The sequence below is a fragment of the Peromyscus eremicus genome, chromosome 1 (genome assembly GCF_949786415.1).
Source record: "Peromyscus eremicus chromosome 1, PerEre_H2_v1, whole genome shotgun sequence".
Taxonomy (NCBI): Eukaryota; Metazoa; Chordata; class Mammalia; order Rodentia; family Cricetidae; genus Peromyscus; species Peromyscus eremicus.
Window position 1 is genome coordinate 121,160,714 of NC_081416.1, and position 14,564 is coordinate 121,175,277.

Sequence of the window (14,564 nt, forward strand, 5' to 3'; positions counted from 1 at the left end):
TGCCTCCTACAGGGATCCCATTGAAACAGTTTCTTCTTGTTTGGCCTCATAGATCTATATCTATTAATCAATTGATATGTAATTTTATAGTGCAAAATGCATACAGTTAAATGCATCACCTGTAAATAAATGCACATACAAATATGTGTACAAATGGATGAATAAGCAGACAGACAGACAGACAGACATCATTTAATATTTACAGGAGATTGGTCCTAGGAGTATCTCTCATATATCAAAGGCCATAGATTTTCAAGTCCCTTATATTTTCATGGAATCTGTATACTCTGCCCTGTGTTCTTTAAATCATCTCTTCCTTGCTTATTTTATCTCAATGCCGTACAAACACTACTTAAGTACTTGCTACACTATAATTAAAAAAATAATGGCAAAAATGTCTGTACATTGTTTCTAACATTTCCAATCTGGGAAATCTGTAGATACTGAACTAATGAATAGGAGGGATCTGTCTGCCTGTCTTTCTGCCTCCCTCCCTCCCTCCCTCTGCCCCCCCCACACACACACAGACACACACACACACACACACACACACACACACACACACACACAGACACACACAACTATGATTTACCACCCTTGAAGCAGTTACTCTCCTCTAGTCTAAAATTGTAAATAACAGTGTAAGGTCATATTTTCACAAAATTATAAAATTATGACCTAGGTTTGACCTTCCATCAATGGCTTAGTGAAACCATTGCTCCAGAGGCCTATGATAGGCAAAAAAGATACCTTGGTTACATGTCTAGTACACTAGCATATGGGGATTATTTTCCAATGTTTATTAATACTGTGTGGTATGATGGATTCTATACTTATCACAGCCTTCTTTCTGGTTCATGTTTAAAATAACTTTCCCTCTTATTTGTAAATCATTTTCCATTGAGGTATACAATTCTCTCTCTCTCTCTTTCTCTCTCTCTCTCTCTCTCTCTCTCTCTCTCTCTCTCTCTCTCTCGTTAATTAGTAAGTGCTTCCTGAAAAAAAACAAAACAAAACAAAAAAAACAAAAAAAAACAAATAAGGTTAGGTGCCTTGTTGCATCCAGACCATCGTACTCCTGCTTTAATGAGACACCAAACCTCCATCTTTACTTCTTTTGTTGGTAGTGTTCTTATTCAACAGTTCTTCATGTTTTCCAACATCATCAACAAAGAAAATCAAATTGGTGAGAAAGTTCACCATCTACAATGCAGTAGTCCTGTTAGTGCTCCCACAAGTACCCACCTTATGAATCTTAAGGTATGTCTGCCGGGAGACTGGCTCCATTTGTGTCAGGAATCAGATCCACAAGGTTCAGGTTCATGCAAAAACACAGTGACATGACCATTTTATGACTGTGAGAAGGAATACATGTGCATGGGAGGTATGCTACTTTATTCAGAAGACATTATACCCGTGAGGTTTCTTGCTTATCCTGAATCACTCAAAGTTTGAATAAATTTCTAGAGTAAGAGTCAAAAACAATCATTTTGTTCAGAAAGGATTTGTACACCAAAGGAAACATAAGGGGAAATATAGTCATGGAAAACGAAGTTATCAATGAAGACCACACTCATTCATAGCACATTTTCATTTCTATAGGAAAGGAAAGAGTAGAGAGAGTGTTGTAAGTTCAAAGAGAGGAAAAGGAGATAGAGGAACAGGACAGTGTCATGAGAGAAAACCAGCAGGACAGGAAACAGAAAGAAATAAAAAGAGAGCAGTGGTGATGACATAGAGATTAGCTTTTTCTCTCCCTATATGTCAAGAGTTGTTTACTCTGGGCCAGTGATTTCCAACTTCCTTGTTAAGAAAAAACTAAGAGGTACCACTGTGAAGGGAAGAGAGTTACTTAGCCTACAAAAGTGCCAAGTATAATAGATCACAAGAGTTGTGTAATACAGAGTTCTTTATATTCTCTTGGGTAGAAGGGAGAGCAGGAAAATAGAATCAGAAAGAAGTACTTAGGAGTGGTGTTAGGAAGAGCTCTCTATGCAGTGGTGTTATAATGCATTTTCTTGAAGGAATCGGATTGTCCTGTGTTGTATGACCACACACACCATGCCTGATGGGGCAATTGTTCTCAAAGGGTAGACCCTGGACCAGCATCATCTATATTACTTGAGAACTTGATAGAAATAGATCTTATTAGACTTTGTCACAGGCTGTGAATTACTCTCCAAGAGTGGGCTCTTCCTTGCTTTAACAAGCCACTCAAGTAATTTTCATAACTGAGAAGTTCTAAGGGGTGAGGTGTCATGACATAGGGAAATTTTGTGATTCTCACCGGGCACAAAGATCACCAGTTCACAATGCGTAGCATGGTAAGGAGTGTAGTTATGTAGATAACCCATGAACAGTCTGAAACTGCTCTCCCGTCCAGAGTTCTCACTCCCCCTGCCAGGCTTCTCTCTCTCTAATAAGTTTCAATGCTGTTGTGCTTCTCTCTCCTGAATAAAGAATGAGCTGGGAACCTGAACAAACAACATGCCTGCTGAGCACCCGTCCCATTCATTATACGTCCCAGGATCATGATTAATACAAGAATGGACACAGAGCTTTTCAACAGAAGAGTCCCTTCAGAGCTAATATTTCTACTAACAGGGCCCTACTTCAAATAATATTCTTACCATTACTTAATCAATAAACTCTGGGCATGCTTGCAATAAAATTGAGCTTTGAAGCATCCTGTTACAATTACACACTTTTCTCCTTCAATGGGACTAAAGGTTCCCCATGTCCTTGGCAATGAAGATCATTCATTGTGCTTTTGGCACAGCCGTGTCCTTTCAAGCAGAATCATGAGCAGGACTTGCCAGCTAATCTGTCATGGCAAAAATGTTTGTGTTGTGTGTGTTTGTATTCATGTGTGTGCAACCATGTGTGGGTGTGTATATATGTTTGTGTTAGCAGGTGGTTACATCAGCAAGTGTGACTAGACAATCCACCTATACATTTAATTTGCTTTAGAAATACTGCCATAAAATGTATATGCAAATGAAAATAAAATAATTGATACTATTATGGAGAATTTCTTTTGTATTTGTATAGGTTATGTCTTTTATTTTGGTTTACCTTCTACAAAGATGATACACAAAGGTGTAATAATAGGAAAAGTGGAACGTATTTTACCTGATTCACGTGTCTTCAGATATTTATTGTGCCACTTAGCAACTGTGTAACTTAGAGTTAGTTTTTAACATCTCTAAATTCTCTTTACCTCATTAGTAAAATGTGGAAAATAATATTTAACATGAAATTTTATAGTGAGCATTTGGTAAGGTAATAATTCAGTAAGCAAAGTAAAATTTAGACATTCACAGTGATGATCAATATTATAAAATACCATGGTCTTCTCTGCAGTGGTAAACAGTGTGCTTTGCCAATGTATGACAGACACATGTGAAATATCAGACCAGAGTGAAAGAGATAAATGACCAATTAATGGAGCATGAAAGGACATAGCTAATTGCATAATAAATGCTGTAAGAGGTCATAGATGGAAGAATAGAGAGGATTTACAAATTACATTCAGATTAGAGGGCAATTTGAGATTTGAACTGGTTTTTGAGGAGAAAGAGAAACAGCCAAAAAGGGTGAGGAGGTGAGACCCTGCTAGAGAGACTGGGAAATGGAAGAGAGGCCCATTTGGAAGGCAGTCTTGCACCTGGGCCCTGCAACTTGCAGATAAGCACAGCAAGGCAGTCAGGGCAGGCTACAGAAGAGAGATCTTTGAATGTCAAGTTAATGCATCATGCAGACAACTGAAGGAGACTGTCTTGCCAGTTCGCTTTAATCTATCCTAAGCTCACATAATTCAACAGATCTAGGTACCCTTTCTACTTATTCATTATGCTTTAAAAGTTATCGAGTGTAAGAGGAAAAAAATGGATGAGGGACACCAGCTAGGAGAGTGTCACCTTGCTGGTGTGCTCCCGTGCAATCCTCCTCCATCCTCTGGCCTGTACATGTGGCTCCTTGTGAAGTGCTCTGGGTGACAACCCTCTGCATTTAGTGTGTCTTTCTTGTTATGTACTATCCTAGTCCAAATGAAAAGGCTCCTCTTTGTCCACCATCATCAAATGGCTCTCATCATCAAATGCCTCATATTTCTCCTATTTACTTCCTCCAGAACTTGCTTGTGACTCGGTTGTTTATTCTGAACTTCACTGTTTGCATTTTAATCTTTCTCATTGGTCCCTAGAGGTCTTTCTCTGGTTTCCTCTTTTCTACCTAGATTGTTTCATTATGAAATATTTTTATTTAATTTTAGATAATGAATGAAAAATAGTTTCCCATTCCTTTTCTTGATCATGCTTGATATTCTGTGACACTTAGTGATATAATTCATGGCACTTAAATTTATAACCACAATTACTCAGCAATGACAGGTCTATGCCTTCTGTTTACTTGACTTTCAGATTTCTGGATGTTGCTTTTTCGTTAGGTTTTGGTCACATCGCTCTGTTTTCTGCCATGATTTTTAATGTGACATTTTTATAGTTTTGAAAGAGTAGGCCCCACCAAACATGGCTGTTGGAATAAATGCAGTCTCATATTTATTAGCCCATTTTATTCCTAATTTCTAATTCTAAATATTTATATCTTTGAGTCTATATCTGCCATTTCCTAAGTTAATATAATATGACCCAGCAAATAGATTAGAAGATAGTAAAATTAACCCAGTTTCCTCTGTAACTGAGCATAAGATGTTTTTAAGTAAGTCCATGTAGAATATCTAGCCATTTATTGTCAGTTTTTCATGTAAATATAAAATCTTGTCTATAGCTTTATGGGCTGAAGAGACAACTCAGCAAGTTTAAACTTGATGTTCTTCCAAAGGAGTTCCCAGCACCCACATCAGGTGCCTACAACAGCTTGCAACTCCAACTTCAGGAGAACAGCATCTTGTTCTGGCTTTTGAAAAAATCTGTACATACGGCATATACATACATAAATTAAAAATAAAGTAAATATTTTTAAAGACCTTGCATTATACATCAAACTTTAGCATCATTTCTTCTTCTCAAGGATACCTAAGGGGAGGTCACTCTAAGAGAATGCATTCTTGGCCTGGGGCCACATGAAATACAGTACTTGCTGAGTAAGCATGAGGTTTTGAGTTCGTATTCACATCAGAAGTTAGGTACAGTGGTCCACACTTCCTGTGATCTCAGCACCGAGAAACAGAGACCGGAGGATTTTGGTGTCTCTGGCCAGTCAATCTAGAGGGTCAGTGAGCACTTGGCTCAGTGAGAGACCCTGTCTGAAAAACCAAGTAGGAAAGTTATGGATGAGAGAATGTGTGCATCTTAGATAACTAGTTAAAACTTTGAACCAGATGGAGATGTAAACATGTGGCTTCAGATTAAACCACCACTACAGGGAGTCTGAATTATGCAAGTTCCACACACTTCTATCTGCATCTTCTCCTGATCCTTCACAACTCCTGGTCATGCTCACTTCCCAGCATGGATGGATGGTAAATACAAGTTTAGATAGATCCATGGAGTCACATTTAAGAAATCTAGTACAAACCTAGGTCCATAACTAACTTAAAATGGAAGAGCTGTGTATATTGCTTCAACACTCCATGCCTCATTTTCCTCAGATTTAATGTTCTGGACAGTGAGGATAATAATAGCATTCACCTCACAGGGCTGTCAAGATCCAGTGAGATAATGGACATGTAGTACAATACTTAGATTGTTTTTGTCTAGTATCTTCTAATTCTATTTAAGGTAAGCAAAATTATAAAAATACACTTAAATGAGCTTTGCTTTTTATATAATTCCCTTCTTTTGTGCCATGGTGTCGTGGTTGCGATTTTATTGCTGTGCTAAAATACCATGACCAAGGCAACTTGTGTTTAATTTTTCATACTATTTCAGAAGGTTAGAATCCATGATGATAGAGTGTAGGAAAGGCTGAGGGCTCAGATTTTAGTGCACAAGCATGAGACAGAGACAGACAGACAGACAGACAGAGAGGAGAGAGGAAGGGGGAAAGCGTAAAGTAGGCAGATAATTATCAATGATTTGTAAAGATTCAAGTGTTGGCTTCAACCTGCTTTTTGAGCCTTCTCTCTCCTGGTTCTGTAATCTTATAGCCACTTCAGAAGAGACACCACTAACAAAAGCAATCAACAATCCAACCAGAATATTCAGGGGAAAAAAAAAAGAAAGAAAGAAACTTGCCAAGCTCCAGCGAAACCCATTACAATAGAGGAGGGAGAAAGTTGACTTGAGTCTGTTTGGTCTAGGGTCACTAAATAATGGGGGACAGACCACCAATGTCTATTAAACCAGAAGCAGACTTTATTCCAGAAGGAAAAGAAAATCACTGAGGGGCACAAAAGCTCATCAGCTAGCTGGACCACAGCCAGGGTTCTGGATTCTGAGGCTGTGGTGAAGGGGGTGGGTTTCAAGCCCCTTTTTATAACAAAAGTATGCATCAGGCATGGGATGCATGCTAGAAGTCATGTAGAACCAACTATTAAAAGTTGACTTTGGTCCAGGCAGTTGTTGGCTATAAGGGGCAAGGGGGTTAAAAGTTAACTCCTGGCTGTTGACAGAGGAGCTGGCTATAAGCAGAGAGTCATTGTTAGAAGTTAACTTTTAGAGCTGATGACTGTCAGTTTCAGTTTCTTTTTTTCTTTTTTCTTTTTTTTTTTTTTTTTGGTTTTTCGAGACAGGGTTTCTCTGTGTAGCTTTGCGCCTTTCCTGGAACTCACTTGGTAGCCCAGGCTGGCCTCGAACTCACAGAGATCCGCCTGGCTCTGCCTCCCGAGTGCTGGGATTAAAGGCGTGCGCCACCACCGCCCGGCCAGTTTCAGTTTCTTAAGTTTATTACTTTTTATTCCTATATTCCTATCTTATTCCTATATTTCTGGACGCTTCAAGTCTTACTTCTCAAATTGTTCTTTGCTAAGTGGGTTAGACTTGCTGAAGAAGCTGGCCCATATAAGCATCGATGAAAGTATGTAAAGCTGAGATTCAGACATTGTTTAAGAGTTAAAAATGTGAAGTTTCGTCTTTGTAAAATAAATTGAAAATCATTTGAAATGAGTTGATGTTTTATGTTGCAAAACAGATCTGAGCATAGGGGGAAATGGGCTGGCCCCAGCCCTCTGTCAGAGTTGCTAGAAAGAGAACTCCAAAGACAGTCTCATCACCAGATGAGCAGGTGGTGTGATTCAGAGCACCCACAGGCATTATCAATAGAAACCTAAGGAAATCATTTGCTGATCCACAGCAGGTACCCAAAGGCACGTGTTGCTTATCTCAACCCAAATGTGGTTAGGACTGTATCCTTCCATGATATTTACTTAACCTCTGTTTGAAATAAGTGTTCATCTTTTAAAATGATGCTCTGAACATTTGTTTAGGGAAAACATGCAATGTGTTTCTCACATTCCCAACCCACATCATTTTCTACCTCCATCAACTCATTGGAGAATTTCATCAAAAGGTCACTGGGCTTTCTCCTTTAGAAATACAGAATATTAGGCAAGAAAAGTCAAGATTAGTGCATTGGGAAGTGATAGATATTGACAAAGTTTAAACATAAGATCCATTTCCAAGTGAATCTAAAGAAGAAAGCATGAAAGTAAATTTGCCTCTGAGGGGAAAAAAATAACAGAGAAATAGGCCAACTTGGCCCCCAAGGACCATTCTTTACAATATTATTGGTCTGTGTGGAAAATCATAAGCACACTCACTACAGATCCTAACTTGGTCTCTCTAGTAGCCACTTAACCTGCACTGTTGAGTATTGCCATTATTGCATCATCTGTCGTTGAGATAACAATAGTGACCTCCTTCCCAGGGCTCTGAGAGTGATAAGACTTCATCTATGGATGGGCCTATGGAAAGAATTTCTTGCAATGTTTTATTGTTATTATCATAATTCTAAAAGTGTTATAAAATTGAACTCTGATGTCTTAGAAGCAAAGTCTTCAGACTTCCCACATCTACTTGGGTTTTCTTGGAGGTCTCTGCTAATTTCATCCTAAATGAGCAATTTCGTATTTCATCTCTTACAGACATCTTTAGATCTCAGCTCTAGATTGGAGCTAGGAGGATTTGACTGACAAGTTCAAGGCGTGGATATGATGAAGGGAGACCTCCCTAAATGAGAAATTTAGAATTAATTATTAGACATTACATTTTCATGGCTCAGGATTTCTCAGTTTCTTGATCCCCTCAGCCATCCTGAGAGAGTCCCTTCCCTCTCTCCTTTCCTTTTGTGCTTGTGAGCAGCACACAGTGCCAAACATCTAATGTTCTTATTATCGAATGCATAGCAGGACAGCATTTCGTTCTTCTGCCCAATCATGCTCACATTTGCATATACCTGAATTTATGCAACTTTCTGAGTCTCCATCCGATATGAATCTGCACCTCTGGAAACAGAGACTGGAAGAATTTCTTAGGGCTTGTAGAGAGAATCGGTCCAGTTTCCACTGCAGCCAAGTGTCTGCTGTCTCTGCATGCCTCGTGAAAGTGCAGAGTGGCTGAAACATTACATGGACCCAGTAGCGATGAGCTCTCTTTCCCTAACCCTCTTGCACACATCCTGCCCCAAACAATCAGATCTGAAGCTCGTTTCCATTGAAATCCCGTGTGTGCTGCAGAAAGGCAAAGAGGAAGCTGGGCCCCAAATGCTGAGAGACAAGGTCGACGAGGGCAGCTGGCCCGGACCCAGGAGGGGGCCAGGGACAGGAGAAGGACTGTGTAAAGCTCTCTCTTTGAACAACCAACAAAGAGACAACGAGAAGGAAGGGGCCAACTATGCCACAGAAAGGAAATGGACTAGAGAGAGCAGCCATGCCTCTGCTCCGCCCTCTGCCCCCTCCCCCAGCGTGGCATCAAACACATCATCAATGGTATTTTGAATTCTAAGAGTCCAGCCACCTAACAGGTCAAATACATGCAGATGAAAATGAATTTGACTCCTCTATCCTCTCCACAAGTTTGCTGACTCAATCCCCTGCTCTATTCTTCCTGTCTTCCTGTTTATGTTGTCACTTTGTTTCATTATTTATTTTTAGCCCTGGTTTCGGAAGCTCTTATTCTGCTGGGCATTGGCAGGGTGTCAAGGGCATCACTCTCCGCTCTGAAAGGATCATTGTCCAGCTCCAGTATCCATCCTCTCCAGACAGAGCACCAGTGTGAGCCGCCTCACGCTGCTGCTGCCTCTTCACTGGCCCAGCCAGCCTACAGCCTCTGTGTGGCATTCTCTGCAGGGCATCCAATGCTGCCCTTGTGAATGATAGAAATGTAAGTGACCTTAGCTTTCAGCTGATCCGGGTCCTCAGTTTTCAAAGAAGAGACTGAGATCCAGAGAAATGAAAGTTCATCTAGAAAGTCACATGTCAACATTATACTAAATCTGCCTTCTGGACTTCCTGTGAAATTCTCTTTGCAAACTCTAGGAAACAAGCTCTGTAATGATATCTTGCCTTCCTAAATTCCCCAAAGAACACCACCTTCATTTGCTCAATTTCACCACAATTCCTACACCATTTTGAATCCCTCTCTCTCTCTCTCTCTCTCTCTCTCTCTCTCTCTCTCTCTCTCTCTCTCTCATATATATATATATATATATATATATATATATATATATATATATATATTCTGGATTCCAAATTTACTTGTGTTTATGAAAAAGAAATCAAGCAAATGACAAGAACCTCAGTGGGACTGCTGTACATTATGCCCGTATTCTTTTTTCTTTGTTATTGCCCTTTTTTCCCCTTAAGAAACACAACTTTTTTTCTTGCCAATTTTTATTTCCAATGAGTCAGGAGCACCGAGCTACTGCAAGGACTGCAGTAGCAATGAACGGACATGCTTCAGTTCGCAGGACAACGGTCTCTTTGACTGGGAATATACCAACCAGTATGACAAGTATGAGAGAATAAACAAGGCTGGAGTCAATCTAAACTTGTTTTACACTCTGTTTTATTAAAGTCAATGTGTTTCCGTTCCTATGTGCGGAGCCTCTGCTGGCTTAATTATACATACCCAGGCGAATTCTAATGGGGACAGAGGACAGTCAGTGACTGGAAAACAAGGCCCTTTTCTGACCTCTACAGGCCATCGAGAGGAAAGGAGGCAAGCCTGCTTCTGGAAATTACAGGCTAGGATGGGGATTTTTTTTCCCCCTTTCTTTACTGCTCTGAGTGCCAGACACACACGTGTCCTACTTTCCTACAGTTTGCCTATCCATGTTTAACAGGTTACTGAGGCAACGAGGAGGAGGAGGGGGTCACTCTCAGGAGGCTTTTGAAATGGAAATTTAGATCTTCATCCTTCAATACATATAAAAAGTAAGTCCATCACATCTCAGACCCTGGTGCTATGTACAGAAAATGAAGGTAGTAAACAAATCATCTTTTTTTTCCCCAAGAAATTAGGCTGCTGTGAGGACAGAAGAGTTCATGGCAGTGTTGTGCAGGTTTCTTCAAGACATTATAGAAATTTAAAAACCATGGGAGACTTCCGGGAAGACAGCACATTTAAGCACAGGGTGTCTGGGGCTGGTGTTCAGAGAGAAAACCCAAGAACTTGCTAACTGGCTGCGTCAGGAAGGGTCCTGGTGCTAGGTTCCCTTTGCACAGGATCAGAGGTAGTTACTAATGGAAATAGAAGGTTCTTAGTCTAAATACAACCTGGTTGCCCAGATACCAGAGCTAGGAAGGGGATAAAGGCAAAGGAGATAATAGAAGGGAGGAAATATGTGTAGAAGTCCATGTTAGAAATGGCCCAAGGAGAACACACAGTGGCCATACTCACAAGAAAACTGGGTTCAGACTCAACCACACATCCCAATCCACCCATTTACTAAAGAACAAAGGCTTTGTTCTGAACCTGGGTCATGCATCAGACAGAAAGAGGCAGAAGTTCCCATTAGTAAGATCATGATTATTTAGGAACATGGAGAAAAAGATTTAAGCTAGGGGAGATAGTGAGTAGCCAGGCATTGAACTTGGTGAATTTGAACATAAGATGTCTCACAAAGATGCCTGGTACAAATAGCTCATATTGTGATCAGACCTTGAAAGTCACTGTAAAAAACACACTTTCTTGAAGCAAGGGAGCTGTTTCCAGGCCTTGATAGGATTTAGGTCTTTGAGGAGTCAGCCTTTCTGTATGAACCCATTTCTCACTCCCTGAATAGTATTAGACAGGATCTTACCTTCATTGTTCCCCAACATCCTCAACTATAACATGACCACTGAAGAAGGCTGCAAGGATAAGACACGGTAGTGCACAGGTGGTCTTAGCTGGCAGGAGGTAGCAGCCATATTCACTTCTTGTTATGGTCCTGCTTGTGTTCACCTCATCTGTGGATGTGGAAAACCCCTAAGTGGAAAACACTTGACTTCTCTTGAACAAATTTCTACTCCCTCCTTTACTTATATTTCCCCTATAAGGAGAGACTTCTATTTGAAAATGGAGGTCCCTTTACCTACCTTCCCACAAGTCAGAAGTGACAAGAAGCAGGGTCTGAGCACACAGGGAGGTTCCTCCTCCACGTACTTCCATAATAAAGGCCTCCTATGTAGGAAGTTCAGGAGGGGCCTTGGTAGTCTATTCAGGAAAGCTCATGGCTTTAGCATCCATACCATAGAACTTAAGCACAGGACTATGAGGCTTTGCTCCTTCATTCCACACCTGACTCATAACTGAACTTATGGCCATGTCTTACCTTACATCAAGAGAACAAGGTCACACTAAGTACCTCCACCAGGTTCTTCCAAAGAAGCATGCTTTGAGTTCAGTACTTTGTCAGGGGTAGTCTTAATCCTTGTCTGCTACCATGAAGTCATTTTAACCCACCAAGAACTCTAGAGTCTATAAAAGGTTCTTCTGACCTAGCATAGTAGGTTTTCCCCACTCACTTGTCATGAGACTCAAGTATGGTCAGTTTATTCAGTGTGTGCCCACTTCCAAGGACAGAAGCACTTTTGCTTTGTGACCAAACAGGCCCAAAAAATACCCATACTTGGAGACTGGCTTACGTTAAGTGTTGGTCAACAAAGAGCCCTGTTTTAAATTCAAGGTGTCTATTTCTGAATCTCTGTGTCTCCAAATAACCCCCCCTCTCTCTTTCCCTCTCTCTCCTCCCTTCCTTACCCTCTCTTTCCCCTGTGATATAGAGAATTCAAGTTTAATGCCATATTCCTTGTGTTAGGTAAATATAATAGTTTTTAAAGTTATATACAACAGTGTACAGTTAGGTACTGAAATACATTTCATCTCAAAAATCTCCCTTTATCATGTACACATTTTCTGACCAATACTTTGTTATCAAGAATCCATTGGGCATCAGAAAAGCCAAACTGTAACACAAACAAAAGGGGACATCTGTTAGGCAGACAACAGCAGGTTCCAGGCCTGATGAATTATTGTTGCCCAAAAAGCTCTCATGCTGAGTATCAGCTACTGGCTGTGTGTCTTTCCAAGGCTGGAGCCTTTGGTGGGCCCTGGGTGAGACACACCAGCAGGGCAAAGCAAATCCATCACTCTAATGTGGATCCAAATGTTCACATCAACCCTGTGGGTCACTGTGCCGAGTCCCTAACAAGGATGACTTATGTCAGGCATTCCTGGAAGCCTCCGCTCTTGGCAGGAGGAACAGGCTCCTCTTGGAATATGAAATTCATTCCACAGCTAAGTTTTCCAGACTGACAAATGGAAGCTGGGCAGGAGGATTTCACCTTCCTTTGGGGTGTAATGTTTCCTTACATGTGCTGGCAGCCCTCAATATGATCTCATAATTCAGAGATCAGGCTGTTTTCGAATGTATTTTGTGACTCAGAATCCTTTCTCTGGCTGCTCAGAAGAAACTGGAGGCAATGGATGGAATTGTGGGATGCTAATTTATCATCAATGGGATTGCCAGCAGCTAGGCAACTAGGTTGGTACCACGTGCATGGCCAGTTCTCACCAAAGTGAGCATGGTGTCTGTAGCACTTGGATGGATGATGCAGTCACTGGAGAGATGGAGATGCTGTTCTTTTATGTGCAATGTGCTACCATATTTATATCATGCATAAAGAACAAGGCCATTATCCCATTCTTTAGTTTTCCTGTAGAAGAACCAGTCCTCAGAATAACCACCAGCCTGAGAGGCAGGCTGTGCTCCTGATAGATGCCTTTTATATAAAACCTAGTGCCCTTTCTGTAACATAAATCAGGGTTTGAGATGGCAAATGGAAGGATTTAAAAGAAACATATGGGGCTTCATTGGGTTGTTGGATATCTCAGTTAGAATCTGAGTCTGAGAGGGGTAATAACACAGTTTTGAATCCTTCAATATGTAAGGAAACATTTCAGACACGAGGAGAGATGCAGGACAGTAGCAGGACTGCATTTTAGAGTCCAGATCTCGATGGTGCACGGGGAATGTGTATAAAAGGTACCTAAATCACACTGTAAGTGATAACCTTATTATAAAAGATATACATATATATTGATATCGATATATATACATATATATCTTAATATCAGATAGATAACATTTTATATGTGTGTATGTATGTATGTATGTTTGTGTGTACATACAGACACAGAAGAGAGGTCGTAATTTGTCTTAGGCTTATTAAAAAAGATTTTACAGAGCCAAAGATAAATTTGAAATGGGTTTTATTTTGATTCATGGTGTGGCATATGAGAATTTGTGTTCATGTGGGTGAATATGCCTGTGTTCTTGTGTACATATATGGGCATGCATGTGGGAGACCAGAAGTCAACAAATTGCATGTCTTCCTCACTGCATAGCTTTCCAGTGTCTCTCTCTGAAGATGAAGCTTGGTGGTTGGCTAGACAGACAGGTCATTATGCTCCAGATATCAACCAGTCTCTGCCTCTTCCCATCATGGGTTACCAAGTGTGAACCTTAGCACTCACGTGGTTTTCACATGGTTGTTGGAGATCCTAGCTCAGATCCTCATGCCTGTGTAGCAAGTACTTTGCTGACTGAGTCATCTTCCCAGAATCTGAACTGAGTTTTGGTGGCCCGCATCAAGTCATGGGAGTCACCTTGGAGAAAGAGAATCCCATGAAAGGAATTACACACTCAAAGAGGCCATTTGGAGAACTTTATGGCTCAAGAAACAGAGCACACACACGCACACACACACACACACATGTGTGTGTGTGCATATGTGTGTGCATATGTGTGTGTGTGTGCATATGTGTGTGTGTGTGTGCATATGTGTGTGTGTGTGTGTGTGTGTGTGTGTGTGTGTGTATGCACAGGGGTGACACTGAACTTCAATTCCTTGCTGTACCTCTCAGTTAAAGAAATTCCCTCCAACTCAATGTCTCTTAGGTTTCTAGTATTCAACAGTCTCAAACCACACTCACTCTTTTTACCTCACTGCATGTGTTCTGCCCTGTAAGCATGTTGTCATACTCAGGGGTAGTCCTCAAAGCAATGAACATCCCAAATGGAGAGAGTGCCAACAAAGTATTCATGAACATATGGGCAGTGTCACTGATGCATGGTGGGCATGCATCTGATATATATTGCTATCCCTCTACCACATTTAG